General features: G+C 34.5%; 1 long non-coding RNA gene across 1 annotated transcript in view; it reads left to right on the top strand.

Annotated features, from left to right (window-relative positions):
- The first annotated feature begins 2,949 nt into the window (after nucleotides 1–2,949).
- The window catches only part of LOC144217830 (uncharacterized), an 86,735-nt gene continuing 73,535 nt past the window's right edge, over nucleotides 2,950–16,149 (top strand). The window contains exon 1 of the long non-coding RNA XR_013330967.1: nucleotides 2,950–3,000. This is a non-coding gene — a long non-coding RNA (uncharacterized LOC144217830). The remainder of the gene's footprint in view (nucleotides 3,001–16,149) is intronic.

The raw sequence follows: 16,149 nt of genomic DNA, 5'->3' as shown, positions 1-16,149 counted from the left end.
AATTAGCATATAGTGTAATATTAGTATCAGGAGTAGAATTTAGTGACCTAACAGTTACATGTAACACCCAGTACTCATCCCATCAAGTTCCCTCCTAAATGCCCATCACCTATTTAGCCCATCCACCACCCACCTCCCCTCCAGCAACCTTCAGTTTGTTCTCTATAGTTTAGGGTCTTGTCTTTCTCTGACTGACTTGTTTCACTTAGCGTAATACACTCTAGTTCCATCCAAGTCGTTGCAAACGGCAAGATTTCATTCTTTTTGATGGCTGAGTAATATTCCATTATATATATTTACATATAATATATAAAATTTGATATATAAACTGATTGATTGATGAATGGACATTTGGGGTCTTTCCACAATTTCACTATTGTTGATAATGCTGATATAAACATTGGAGTGCATGTACCCCATCAGATCAGTATTTTTGTATCCTTTGAGTAAATACCTAGCAGTGAAATTCCTAGGTTATAGGATAGCTCTAGTTTTAAGTTTTTGAGGAAACTCCATATGGTTTTCCAGAGCGGGTGTACTAGTTTGCATTCCCATCAACAGGTAAGATGATTCCCCTTTCTCTGCATCCTTGCAATATCTGTTGTTTCCTGTGTTGTAAATTTTAGTCATTCTGACAAGCGTGAAGTGATATCTTATTGAGTTGTCATTTGCATTTCCCTGATGATGATTGATGTTCAGTATCTTTTCATTTGTCTGTTAACCATCTTTATGTTCTCTTTAGCAAAATGTCTAGTCATGTCTTCTGCCCATTTCTTACCTGGATTATTTATTTCTTAGGTGTTGATTTTGATAAGTTCTTTATATTTTTTGGACTAACCCTTTACCACATGCATCATTTGCAAAAATCTTTTCCCATTCTGTCAAGTGTCTTTTAGTTTTGTTGATTGTTTCCTTCACTGCGCAGAATTTTTTAAATCTTTATAAAGACATAATAAGTCATTTGCAAACAAAACTTCCAAGTCTGATTCTGTGGAACCCAATTTAGAATAATACCCAATTCCAACTTTCTTCTCCTTTTCTTGATTTTACTAACAGTTTTTAAAAGCTAAAAATTCAATTTCCTGACCTTCTTTACAGCTCAAATAACCTAAAGGCTTTAAGAATCCTGGGTTAGACTTTACTGAGCTTCTGAAATAAAGGAAACAGCAATCTAACTATGGTTCTTGTAATGAGAGACAAACTTGCATTTTTCTTCTTTTTGCTAGAAATTTGAATATTTCTGAATAAATTTTGCTTTTGGAGGAAATCCACTGTTTTTCTACCTCTTTATGTCTTTTTATTGCTATCTGTAGCATAAAAATATTATGCATGTCTAGAAAGACTATTGTGTGCAATTATTATATATTGCATGTTGATAAGTAAAAAGCACTTCACTTATTTTTTTAAGTTTATTTATTTATTTTGAGAGAAAGGGAGAGAGAGAGAGAGAGAGAGAGAGAGAGAGAGACAGTGTGTGAGAGTGAGTGCAAGTGGGAAAGGGGCAGAGAGAGAGAGAGAGAGAATCCAGGGCAGGATCCCAATGTGGGGCTTGATCCCAGGGCCCTGGGATCATGAACTGAGCTGAGATCAAGAGTCAGATATTTAACCAATTGAGCCACTCAGGTGCCCCTCACTTATTATGAGATATTATTTATTGATATTATGCATGCATAATTTCTTTTCTCACCAGAATAAAAACTGGATGAGGGCAAAGAAATAGGTTTTATCACTTTATCCTTAATGCCTAGAAAATGTCTCATGCATATTAAAAATTCAATACAACTTTCTTAATTATTTGAATCAATTGAAAAATAAAATATATGCATAGAACCATGTAAATGATACTGTAGCATTGTATATGCTTTGTCCCTCAAAGGAAACTCAGAAAATATATTATTAGATTCTTGGATCTAATATGCCTATGCTGCCTAAATAAATATTTTTATGGACAAAAGAATATCTGCTATATGTTTACAGAAGTAAATAGGTGACTGGATGAATGTAAGAATGAATAAAAACCAATGATTTTGACTGCAGTTTCTATAAAGGATTACTTCTGAGTTCATGAAACCCATGTATGTTATATTTTTTTTCAGAGTGCAATCTTCTTTTTTTATACTTGCCAAAATTGATGGGGATAACAAGCAGCAGGGGAGAGGCAAGGTGGCATATAATCCAAAGCACTTGGACCCAAATCAGGGAATCTTAGTTTGTTACTTGTTACATAACTTTGGAGGTATTTTAATCCTCTTCTAAAATAAGGGTAAGTGTCACTTTACAAAGCTGCATTGTCATCAACAGTAGCTATGCATGCTTCTCATGCAGTACACAAACAATGAATGTGGTTTTAAAATTTTATTTTATGTTATTTTTGAGAGACAGCACAGGGAAGGGGCAGAGCGAGGAAGACAGCATCTGAAGTGGGCTCTGTGCCGTCAGTACAATGCAAGGGTTCCAACTCTTGGACCATGAGATCATGACCTCAGCCAAGGACAGAAGTTCAACCGACTGAGCCACCCAGGGACCCCTCACCAATGGAGGATTTAAGATGTCTGCTATTAGATCAAACTATATAAATTTGCTGTTTTTATGAATTTAAAAAAAGGTTGAATATTGATAATTCACAGTTCAATCTAATTTAATAAAACATATTTTGAGATTATAAAAATTAATACGATTCTGCCCTGCTACAGCAGTATTCTCTCACAGAATCGTGACACCGAGGTTTTTCTTTCCAGGAAGCAACTCGATTGGTGCCAGCACTGCCAAGTTGGGTTGGTATATGGCGTAGTTTTTTATAGTTTCTATTTATTTGTCTCCCACGTATGGTAACACACAAACATGCAGTCTGATTCAGTGGTGTCATGTTACAAAGTCGCGAGGGATGTTACCTATGCATATAGTCAGGTTGTCTTGAGGGTTTGTATTTTTTTTTTTTTCCTTTACAGAGGGGACCCTACCATGCTGCTGTCAGTGTTCATTGAAGGATTTGGCGAACAAGTAAGTTTTTATGTTAAATGACCTGAACGGTAAAGTAAATCATATAGTTGACTCAGGCCCTACTTAGAGTCACTTATTGCTGTTGAAGCTGGCTTCTAGTAACCATTTGCTAAATGCCACAAGGGAGGACCTGGTCAATCATATTTTTATTATTTAGGATTATTGATGCCTTTCCTCCAGTTTGGTGATTTTAGATTAGTGTATGTTCATATGCTCACATGTATGGGTTAAAGGTGCCCATGTAGAACACAAAACATGTTGACTACTCTGTTTATATAATAATTTAATGAGAACAGAGGGCAATTGAGGACTCAGCTCTAAGTCCTAGGTCTACCATAAGTTGACCAGTAAGTCTTTAGAATGAATTGGAGACTCTAGGTCACACCTTTACCTCATTACCAACATAATGAGACATATTGTCTTTCCTTAATTACGTGAAAATTGCCTTGAGGCATTTTTCGTCATACTCTCCACTAACTTCATATTTTCAATACATTACTATTTAATTGCTTTAGGATACATTATCAAATGAATGAATTCAGCAGGAAACGCATCCTTGAGGGAGCTTTGTGTGCATAATTTGCTGAATATTTCCTGACCTAACGCAGTTATATTATCAGTGATTTTTTTGGGTCAAAAATCTTTACATTTGTATGTTAGTAATATCAAATATCAGAAATAATCCATATGTACCATACATGACTAATTCATAAGAACTAGATGGAAAAGGAAATGAAAATTCCCTTTTAAGTTCCCGTGGGGAGAGAGCAGTCGTCAGTTTAATTACCTTTTTTTTTTTACATTTATAAAGTAGATCCATGAAATTAGACACTATTTATTGCAATGTTTCAAGTGGATTTTATATTTATGTCAGCTTTTGGAATGAGGCAAAATTAGTTTGGGGAGAGAACTTAAAGGTCATGTATTACAAACAGATAAGAAAACAGATCGTGAGGGTTAGTGATTAATTGAAGACTGCATGGTTATTTAAAGATAGACACAATATTTGAATACAAGGGAATGAGGAAGAGGGAATAGTTGAAGTAGAAGTGTCAGGCTACAAATTACACAGAGAAATCGGGAGGCGGAGATGATTTTTCAGAAGAGTAAAGAGCAAGCTTTTAGATGTGTTGTATTTGAAATAGAAATGCCCAGCAGGCAATTAAGAGATCCAGGCTTGAAGTTTAAAGTAGAGAGATTAGAGATGGAGATGTGGGTTTTAGGATCAGCCTCAGATGGTGATTGTTAAGTACTGGGCTCAGTGAATTCTCTGGGGAGGGTTAAGACTGAAGACTAAAAATTTCAATAAGCATATGTAAGGGGGTAAAAAATATAGAAACAAAGTGACTTCAGGAGACTTTGTCTCATTTGTCTCACTCTTGCCTATGTATTCATCTGCCCCTTCTATTCTGGTTCATAAAGATCACTAAGAACATGTCATCTTTAGTACAAAAAGAGACAATGTCCCATTTCTCTCCTCCAAACACATGCATAAGCCTATCTCTACCCAGTGCTTCTTAGCCTCCTTTCTTGAAAGGCTATGAACTCACTCTTCCTTTCTTTCTAACTTTTTTTTTTTTTAAACTCATACAATATGGCTTTAGCTCCTACTGCCTTACTCAGCTTTGTACGGTCACCAATCAATAGCTCCTTATAGTAACTACAAGGAACAAACTTCAGTGCTTATTCTGTTTGACTTCCTGGAATGAAATGATTATGTTAACCACTTTCTCCCATAATATTCTCTTTCCTAAGCACTATACCAAACCTATTTGGCTAATTTTATTTCAATCACAATTTTATTGAGTCTTTTTCCTTTTCTCTAAGTGTTGGTGTTGCCTGAATATTGTAAGAGTTGTACCTCATTTCTTACCTAAGAATCACATCTGGGTAATTTAACACACAAACTTTTGTTTAAATGAATTAACATACATAAGTCATTTAAAATATTTTTAATGTTTATTCACTTTTGAGAGAGAGACAGAGTGTGAGCGGGGAAGGGACACAGAGAGAGGGAGACAGAGAATCCAAAGGAGGCTCCTGGCTCTGAGCTGTCAGCATAGAGCTGGAGGCTCAAACTCACATACTGCAAGATCATGACTTGAGCAGAAGTCGGACGCTTAACCAACTGAGTTCCCTAGGCACTCCATCCATAAGGCATTTAGAAATAATACAGAGTACGTGCAGTACAGGAAAAAGAAAAAGCGTTATTACCACTTGTGTGTTAATTAATCACAGGTTATACCTCTATTTCTTTCAGGGATTTTGTGCTTTGGAACAAAATCATGTTTTCTAATATACAAAAGCCCTAGTATACAAAATTCCACTGAGCAAAATTGGAAGTATACCCACCCATATTGAGCCTGAAAGGCAAGTCACTTTGTACTATAAACTAAATATGCTTAAAACTGATCTGAGCCCCTTCCCTCAGTTTGTTCTCTTTGTGAAATGCTGATCTCTTTGTGTAGGCATGTATGCCATAGATAATTACCAGTCCTTTTGCATTGTGAAGTGCTTACAAAATAAAATAAACTTCTTAGTAGTTTGTAAATAAGGCTCGCATACAAAAGACAATGCCATTTTCTAAACCATGTCATTAACATCTTGACATAAAACAATGATTTGTAAAGTGCACAAAATGTAGAACTAATCTACATTTGGAATGTAATCTTTTTCATTTGCTTGTGTGAAGTTGAGAGGAACACACATGTAAATTTATCAGGTTTGTTACCATCATATTCAAGTCAATATTGACAGTTTTTCTTTTACAGTGTTATAACCTAAAGGAAATAGTATTTCTTTTTTAAAGTTTGTTTATTTATTTATTTTGAGAGAGAGAGAGAGAGAAAGAGAGGGATAGGCAGCATGAACAGGAGGGGGCAGAGAGAGAGGCGGGGAGACAGAGAATCCCAAGCAGACTCTGCACTGTCAGCATGGAGCCGACATGGGTCTTGAACCCACGAACTGTGAGATCATGATCTGAGCAAAAACCAAGAGTCAGACACTCAACTGACTGATCCACCTAGGCACCCCAAGGGTATAGTATTTCGAGCTGAAAGCCAATTGTATCTTCATACATGTCTATTTCTCTCACTTTACTGTAAAACCTCTTTGGGGCTTTACAGTGTTTGGGGCACTCAATAAATTTCTGATATGTCAGGAAGAACTAGGAATTATAACATTATAGATATAAAAAAGAAACAATTTCTAGAAGGGTAATCAATGATTCAAAGAACAAAGAAGACAACTAGGGAGTAATCAATGGCCTTTGATAGAGAAGGTTAAATTAGATGGTGGGATATGGAATTAGAGTAGAATTAATGAAAGATAAATAGTTATGAAATTATGCTAAAGAGAAGGTATGATTAGGATGGGTGTGATACTATTCATGGTAGGCTAGATAGTACAAAAAATAATAATAAATCCATGTTTTGACTTCTTAACATCAAAGGTTGAATTCCTTTTTATGGTTGGCAGGGGGTTTGTCACACATGGTCACTTAGGGATCCAGCTGACATAGGCTTATCCATTTTGAAGCTGCCCATACATCTCACATTTTCATATTGGAACTCTGTAACATATAGTCTCCTTAATATTTGATCAGGAGAGGGGGACTGAGGAACTACAAGTGGACTTTTCCTGAATCACTTTGGAAGGTTTTAGATTTCAGATCACTACTCAGAACTAAGCACATGGCTCAGCCTCACTAAAATGCAGTGCAAGAAATCAAGACCGAATACTGGGAATGTTTAGTGAACACAACTGTGATTTCCATAGGTACAGAATTGCAGAAAAACTTGACAGAGTTAAATTCAGTTTTGCCCCTTCACCACATATGACAAATTAAAAATAGAAATGGTTAGAAAAACATGTTACAGTGGCTGAAAAGAGAGATTGCATCCAATATTCAAGAGTTGACTAGCATTACAGCCTGGACACAGCTTTCTATTTACTCTCTTCTTTTTAATTTCTTTTTTCTGTTCCTTTCTTTTTCTTTCCTTTTATTTCTTGATTCATCTTTCAGTTTCTGGCTGCTCCAATAGTTCCAGGTTAGTATCATGATTGTCTGATCTTCTACTTTTTTCTTAACATTTTTTCCCTATTCCATCATGTACCACCTTCTTCCTGGGACCAGGCTAACTGTCAGTTACTCTTCTCATAAAAAACTTTTAAAAACCTTTCTCAGTTTTTTTTTTTCTTTATAAACTGCTTCAGTAGGCAGCCCCAAGTGGACTATAAATAAAAGCAAGAAATAAGAAATCAATATCTTGTTGGAAACAGCAGGACCAGACTACACAAAGCACTCTTTATTAGATTTTTAATCACATGTGTTAATTTGATCTAGCTCTACACTCAATCATACCTGTTATAGGATATACTTTTTTTAAACTCTGGGAAATAGATATGAAAGAGTGAGTTTGCTTCAAAAGTCTCACTTTTATGTTATTCCAGTTTCCAAAGACAATAAACTTGGTTGTTAATCATTAAAAAAACATAGTTTTGGGGGCTCCTGGGTGGCTCAGTTGGCTAAGCACCCAGCTTTGGCTCAGGTCATGATCTCACAGTTCGTGGGTTTGAACCTCGCATCGGGTTCTGTGCTGACACCTAGCTCAGAGCCTGGAGCCTGCTTCAGATTCTGTGTCTCCCTTTCTCTCTGGCCCTCCCTTGTTCACTCTGTGTCTCTCTCTCAGAAATAAATAAAATATTTTTAAAAATAAAAAAGTAAATAAAAATAAAAAACATAGTTCTTGGAGGGTTTTGTTGGTTTGGTTTGGTTTTGGTACACACCCAGGTCAGGAAAAACAAAAAAAAATATTGCAGAATATTATGTGTACTTAAAACAAAGAGAAATTAAATTCAAAGAAAAATTAGTCAAAAAATAATACGTATCACTCATAAAATGATTGTTAGGAGGAAAGTAAGATTGAGGATTAGGATTTAATTCTACCTTTTATTTGTTATAAATAAAGACATGGGATACAATTTTGAGAAAATTTTATTTGTTACTTCTAAATGGCATATAAAAACATTTTTATCCTTATGTTTTAATTTATGTTTTTATAATGCAATTAAAAAACTAGCAAATATAATTTTTAAAATACCATTCAGTACTTTCTGGCAGGTAATGTTCTGTACAACTTTGAAAAGTTAGTCTATTTAAGGTATTTTATCAGAATAGTAAAAGCAGGAATCTTTTTTAACAAAATTTTTAATGTTTTTGTCTTTGAGAAAGAGAGAGAGTAGGGGGAGGGCAGAGAGAGAGGGAGACACAGAATCTGAAGCAGGCTCCAGGCTCTGAACTGTCAGCACAGAGCCCATCATGGTGTTTAAACTCATGAACCAGGAAGATCATGACCTGAGCCAAAGTAAGACACTCAACCGACTGAGCCACCAAGTGTCCCTTAAAAGCAGGAATCTTAACTCAGATAATGAATGTTTGAAAAGAAAGTCTGGAAAAATTAATTTTGAAAAGTGAGATGATGCAAATTATGCACATTTGGTTTATTACATTTCCCACTATATTTAAAATAATTTAATTTGATGGCAATATATATGTACAGATATAATATGACTTAACATGGGCTTCTTGATTCTTTAGAGAATGTACTCATATATAACCACTTTATAAAAGTATTTATTTCATTAACTATACTGAAATTAATATAAAGTAAAATAATAAAGACTGGGAAAACAAAAATATAATAAAATAAATGTTTCTTATGCTTTATATGCAGGATTTGCCCAATTATAGACATTTCAAAATGTTACAAACAGGCTAAAAAGATCATGTAGAATATTCAATAAACCACTAAGTTTTCAACTTTAAAATATTTATGCAAACAGGCAAGAGAAATGGACTATGTGTTGTCCATTTAAACTTGGTTTGCTATTCTGATAATTCAATGCCTCTAGTTGTTAAATTCTCATTCTTTCATAGAACACAATAATATTTACTTATAGGATGTTTGTCCAGTCATATTTTGGAAAAGTCACAAGCTTTTCCAGTTGGTTTCACACATTTTAGAAAACAGCAAAAACATGTTTTCGTTATTTGTTTTATTGATTGGCTTTTGTAAATTTCAGAGACAATTTGAAGGGAATGGTACTATGAGAATTAAATTATTATAAAATTAACATCATAGAAAGCAGAAATAAAGGGAACCCCACATTGTCACTATTTCAATCTCATGAATGAAACAATATTCCTAACAAGTGGTAATTCATTTCTCTTTAATCCGTTCATAGAAAAGAAAGAAAAAAAGAGAGAGAAGGGGGAAGGAAGGAAGGAAGAGAGGAAGGAAGAAGAAAAAAGAAAGATTATTTCTATAAAACAGAGAATGTGTCCAATGAATCTATATGTCATAAAGCACTTTTAGTGAGCAAAATATGCCTCTCTTAATTTCCATTTATTGACCCAGTCTCTGAAATTAGATGTGTAAGAAATAGCCCTTTATTTTGTATGGAGCAGCTTCATATCTACCACTGAGCACCATTTGGCCAAATGTATGAAACACTTAAGCTAAATGATTAAGTTGACCCTTTTCCTCTGACATCATGTCAAGATTCAGGAAACTTATGCCAAGCCAAGTTGTATGTTTGGACAAGGGAGAGTAAATGGAGAGACCATCATTAGTTAATCAGAAATTGCTTCTCTAGCGTGCTTATGAAGTGGGAACTGCAGAGATGAGCAGGTCATCCCATGTCAAATGTCTTGCACATGAAATGATCTTCTCTGGAATCTCTCCACTTCGCAGAAATGATGGCAACCAGTAGGGCACAGGTCTTCATTGCCCCAGTACTCACAAACTTTCTTCTCTCTCACCTGCATTTCCTCCAAACCACTGAATAAGGAAGTGATTTTCCAAGACCATATTGCTCTTCTCATTTATCTTTTTTATAGACCCTCTAATGTAACCCAAGGATTTAGGATTTTTCAATAAAAAAGCCAGAAACATAGTGAGATCTACCAGTGCTTTCTGCCCAGCTATATACATTTTTTAAAGCAATGAGAGACCTTGAATTTGTGGAAATGTGAGAAAAAAGTCATGGAGGAATAAAAATAAAAGCCAGAAATAAAAATCCCAAATTAGTATCAACTACATCAATAATCCAGGTACTACATATTATCTGTTCCTCTGAATGGAGATCATAACTCATATCTTCTCCACGCTCTTCTTATTTTACCACCTCAGACACATCAGCAGATGAACTTTCTGTCCTCCGATTTCCTGGTTTATATTCTAATATGTTCCCATGAATTAATATCCAACTTTAAAAAGGCTCTCTCCCTGAACAGATTCCTCTTGATAAAATGTGACAGCTGAGCATTACAGAAGGCTAGATTACACTTTAGTATATGCCTTTTCTGTCATAATGACACAAAATTTTATCTTAAATTTATCATCACTGAAATAAGATCATCTCTTTTCATGTTAACAAAGGCTAAGATCTATATTGGACAATCATGTACGAAATGTTGTATTTAAATTAAAGCATAAAACTTTCCATTTATCGGTATTAAATTCATTGACATTTAGTTATTAATTAAAAAATTTCTGGGGCGCCTGTGTGGCTTAGTCTGTTAAGCGTCCGACTTTCACTTAGGTCATGATCTCGCGGTTCGTGGGTTCGAGCCCTGCGTCAGGCTCTGTGCTGACTGCCAGCTCAGAGCCTGGAGCCTGTTTCAGTCTGTGACTCCCTCTCTCTCTGACCCCCCCCTGCTCATCTGCTCGCCAGCTCAGAGCCTTGAGCCTGTTTCAGTCTGTGACTCCCTCTCTCTCTGACCCCCCCCTGCTCACGCTGTCTCTCTCTCTCTCCTAGAAATAAATAAAACATTTTTAAAAAAAATTAAAAAAATTTTAAGTGTTAATTTTAAGTAGATTCCACATCCAATGTGGGGCGGGAACTCATGACCCTGAGATCAAAAGCTGCATGCTCTACTGACTGAGACTGCCAGGTCCCCCATTAATTTTAACATTTTTGAAAGTAGTAAAAGAAATTTCTCCTAGGTTTTCATACCGTATATGTTTACAACGCAACAAAATTTCACCAGTTTGGATTTTATTGTTCTCTGAAGTATTTTGCCATTGATATATAAGAAAAGATACTGTTAAAAACAATTTTGAAAACCCATATATTTGACTTATTAGTTGAATAGACATATATTTAAAATAGACAGTATTAGTTGTGTTTTCTTCTTAGTGAATTTATGCTAATCTTTCATTATTTCCTTTTCTAAGGACCTATGGAAAAAATAACCATATTATAGAATGTGGTGGGATAAATATTATTTTATTATAAGTTATAGTCTATAGCTAATAAGGGTTATTTATTAGTCTATAATTTTGAAATTTTATCTTTATATATTAAGTAATATTTGCTAGTTTCAAGATTTAATGACCTCTGGTATTATACACTGATGACTATTTTTATATACATAGTATGGAATATAATATCTAACAGTTGCTAAACATTTTTCAGATCAAAAGAGAGAGGAAGAAAGAAATAATATTCAAATAAATGAGTTGGAAGACATCTTTCAAATAATGTAGTCATATAACCAACAGATATTTAAAAGATAGTCACAGAGCCTTTATTTAAGACTAAATAACTATCCCATTTCAAATGAATTTACAATGTTTTCAAATAAAAAAATCAGTGTAACATTTTACTCCCCACGGATTTGCTATATAAATTTGACTTTTGTATCACTGTTATTTACATCATGTTTATTTAAATAAATTTAACACAGTTCAAAACTGTTTAACTTTTCAATGAATGATTCCAATTTCACAAGTATTGGAATATTCAGTTGTAAAAGCACTTAGACATACACCCTGAAACTGGAACTTATTAAACAATTAATATATACTTGTAAAATAAATGAGTACAGATCTACAAGTAGTTTTTCCAGAAAATCAACTCTGTCAACTGAAGCAAGTCACCTAGTATTTTAACGACTCTACTTCCTGTCTATAAAAGGAATATAAAAAATACCTACTTCATATAATTAGCTGTAACTAATAAGCATATAAGAAAGCTTAAGTTTAAAAGATTATTTTTCAGGATTTTTGGTTTATTACCACTCTATATCTTTCTTATTTCATAGTCAAACTTCCTCACTTAATTGTCTAAATTTATTACCCTTTACATCCCAACCTACTGAAATCTAATCTTTCCTTCTAAATTATTTTGTTTAATTTCTTTGTAAGCTGTTTATCATCAGCCTATCCTTTAAATGATGTTATTTTTAAGAGTCTGATTTTAACCCATCCTTGCTTCATATTTAAGAAAAAAACCTTAAAAATAAAAATGAAATATATTCCTTGACAACCTTATCTATTTTTATAACAATTATTATTTATGGTTAGATTATTACCGAGTACACATCTACAGACCAGGCATTTATGAGGGTAAGGGTCATGGTCTTATGTCTACTTTTTACTGAAACTCTATAAGTAGATTTTGTATGGCATCATCAAACAAAATATGTAAACACAGAATTCATTCTTTTTTGAAAATCTTTTAAATGTTTATTTATTTTTGAGACAGAGAGAAACAGAGCATGAGTGGGGGAGGGGCAGAGAGAGAGAGGGAGACACAGAATCCAAAGCAGGCTCTGTGCTGACAGCTCAGAGCCTGACACAGGGCTCGAACCCACTAACTGTAAGATCATTACCTGAGCCAAAGTCGGACACTTAACCAACTAAGCCACCCAGTCACCCCAAAATTCATTCTTTAAAACCAGGAACTCAAGAGATTTGAGATATTTGAAATGTGTGGGCAAGAAATTGTTTTTAAAAGTTCCAAAACAAGAAAGGAAGATTAGGATTTTAAAGTGAGAAAAAGGAATTATGACCTCTTTGAACAACTGTCAAGTGGAAATTATAGAAATGGAAGATATATTTATTGAAATATAAAAAGAAAACAGAAACCTACATTTAATAAGTAGGTTAAGTGGTAGATTCCACTCAGATGAAGATGGAATCAAAGATTTGAAAACAGAATTGATGAACTCACTTACAATCCAATATAGGGATATAAAACATTGAATATATATATAAATACATATGTTTGTATGTATTTGTGTATATATATGTATTTTAAACACAAAAATATTTGTAGTATATACATGTGTATATTAATATAGAATATATGTTACATAGATACATATAATTATACACATATATTATGTATAATATAGATGTCCATTTAGGACATAGAAGTACCATATAAACATCTATAAAATATGCAATAAGAGTTTCAAGGAGAAAATATGGAAATAAGTTGGTAGAGAAATCTTTGAAGGATAATAATGGCAGAGGGATTTCTGTTGTCTGTCATAATGAAGTAACTGGTATTGAGCGTGTTCTCCTAACACAAGTTTAACACAAGATAAAATATGTGAAGCAACTTTTTTCAGACATTTGTATACAAGCATCTCAGAAAAGTGATCCTTGAAAGAAAAAAGAAATCTACATTCACTTCATTCAAAACATGGGCACTTTCTGGACAACAGAGCTGGAAGGTGGAATCTCAGATCCAAACTGGAGTTCTTGAAGTGGTTCATCAGGACACTGGAGAGGAGACATCTGTGAAATAACATGACTCCATAAGTCTGCACAGCGGGTCCTGCATGTCTGCACCAAGGATTAGGAAGAAAATTAACAGGACAAAAACTCAAGGAGCCCAGAAGAGAGTGGTTTCTTTGGGGCTACAAGTTGAACAGAGATGCCATAGGCTGGGTATGTCTGAAAGATGTTGGAGTTGAAGTCTAGTCAGATTTGAGAGACTTCATTGAACAATTTAGTCATTCAGTTGATATATCTCAGAAGGTCAAACCTTGTGAGTTATTTACTAAATTGTGTCATGGTCTACCACAAAGGACAAAAATATTCTAGCCTTGACAGGTAATCTACGCCTAATGGCGTCAAGAATATAACCCTGCAGGGGCACCTAGGTGGCCAGTCGGTTAAGCATCCGACTTCAGCTCAGGTCATGAACTCATGAGTTCGACCCCTACATTGGGGTCTGGGGGACTCTGGGCTGACAGTTTGGAGCCTAGAGCCTGCTTTGGATTCTGTGTCTCCCTCTCTTTCTGCCCCCTCCCCTGCTCATGCTCTGTCTCTCTGTCTCTCAAAAATAAATAAACATTAAAAAAACTTTAAAAAAAGAAGATAAGCCTGCAGTGTAAGTACTTATCAAATAAGAATACCAAACCCCTTGCAATTGTTAACAATATCAATCACACAATAAAATAATAACAAAGAACCAGATGTTACATGCCAGATAAATCCCTTAGGATAACTATTATAAGTAGGCTGAAGTGTAAAGAAAAACTTTGCAAAAAATGAACATTATAGCAAGAAACCAAGTAGAAAGGCAAGAAGAAAAGTATAATAGCTAAAATTAAAATATAAAGCTTCAGTGTCAGCAAGGTTTTGAAATAATTGAAAATTCATGTACTATAGAGAAGTTCATTGGTGCACTACTATGGAAAGTGGTTTAAACATTTTTTTTGGAAAAATTAATCACAGGAGCACCTGGGTGGCTTGGTAGGTTAAGTGTCCAACTTCGGCTCAGGTCATGATCTCACAGTTCATGAGTTTGAGCCCTTCATTGGGCTCCATGCTGACAGCTTGGAGACTGGAGTCTGCTTTGGATTCTGTGTCTCCCTTTCTCTATGCCCACTCATGCTCTGTCTCTCTCTCACCCTCTCAAAAATAAATAAACATTACAAAAAGTTTAAGAAAAGAAAAGTTAATCACAAACCTACATATTATCCAGTGATTCCACTTCTAGATATATACCCAGGAGTAATGAAAATGCATTTATACACAGAGACTTGCACACAAATATTCATAGATATTTTATTTGAAATAGCCACAGACTAGAAACAGTTTTAATGTCTATTAACAGGTGAATGAATAAACAAATCCTGCTATTTCAGTATCTATTGCTGAGGAAGCAATAATCCTCAATAATAAAAAAGGAATCAATTGATACATACAACAGCTTATATCATTCTCAGAATCATTATGTTTAGTGAAAGAAACCAAAAAATAAAGAATGCATACCACACCATTCCATTTGTACAAAAGTCTAGAAAATGCAAACTAATTTATAATGACATAAAGATGATCAGTGGTTTCAGGGGGTGAGAGTGGAGAGAAAGATGGATTACAAAATGGCATGAAGAAACTTGGATGGAAGAAGGAAATGTTTATCTTGATTGTGGCAATGATTATGCGATTTTATCCTCATGTAAAATCTCATTAAGCTGTAGTTTTAAAATATGAACAATTCATTATACATCAGTTATAACTTAACCAAACTGTAAAGCAGAAACAAACAAAAACCTTGTACAGACTGGTTTAAGAATAAATAAGATATATCAGAAAAAAGGGCTCAGTGAGTTAAAGATAGATCAACAAAATGTATCCTAACTGAAAAACAGAGAGTGGGAGATTTAAACAGAACCTCAGTGGCTGGAGGACAATAGCAAGTAGTCTAGGAATCATGCAATTAGAGCTCCACAAGAAGAGAGACATGATGTGGAAGAAAGGTATGTAAAGAAATAATGGCTGATAATTTTCCAAATCTTTGAAAAAAAAAAAAAAAACAACCTGCAGAAGTCTAGCAAATCCCAAGCAAGATAGATACAAAGAATTTTCATAATCAAACACTTCAAAAACCAACATAAATAGACAATTTTACATCCAGTTGAAGAAAAATGAGCCACTGCATACAAGGTTTTCATGTGAACAATGGGCTACAACTATGAAGCAATACACCAATTTATAGGGCTTATTTTAGAAGAACATATTACACAAAAGAGAGATTCAATATTTCCCATTTGATTCAAAAGCATTTCAATCAAAATAGTAATATATTTCTTTGTAGAAATACAAAAAAAATTATTCTAAATCTTATATAGCAATGTAAAGGACCTAGAAGAGACAATGTAATCTTGTTTGGGACACCTGGGCGTCTCAGAATTCCTAACTATTTACTAACATTCTTGTCAGGCGTCCGACTTCGGCTCAGGTCATGATCTCATGGTCTTTGGGTTTGGGACCCACGTCAGGCTCTGTGCTGACAGCTCAGAGCTTGGAGCCTGCTTTGGATTCTGTGTCTCCCTCTCTCTCT

The sequence above is a fragment of the Crocuta crocuta genome, unplaced genomic scaffold (genome assembly GCF_008692635.1).
Source record: "Crocuta crocuta isolate KB4526 unplaced genomic scaffold, BGI_CrCroc_1.0 scaffold249, whole genome shotgun sequence".
Classification (NCBI taxonomy): domain Eukaryota; kingdom Metazoa; phylum Chordata; class Mammalia; order Carnivora; family Hyaenidae; genus Crocuta; species Crocuta crocuta.
The sequence above is the reverse complement of the archived record's forward strand: the minus strand, read 5'-3'. Positions and strand labels throughout refer to the sequence as shown.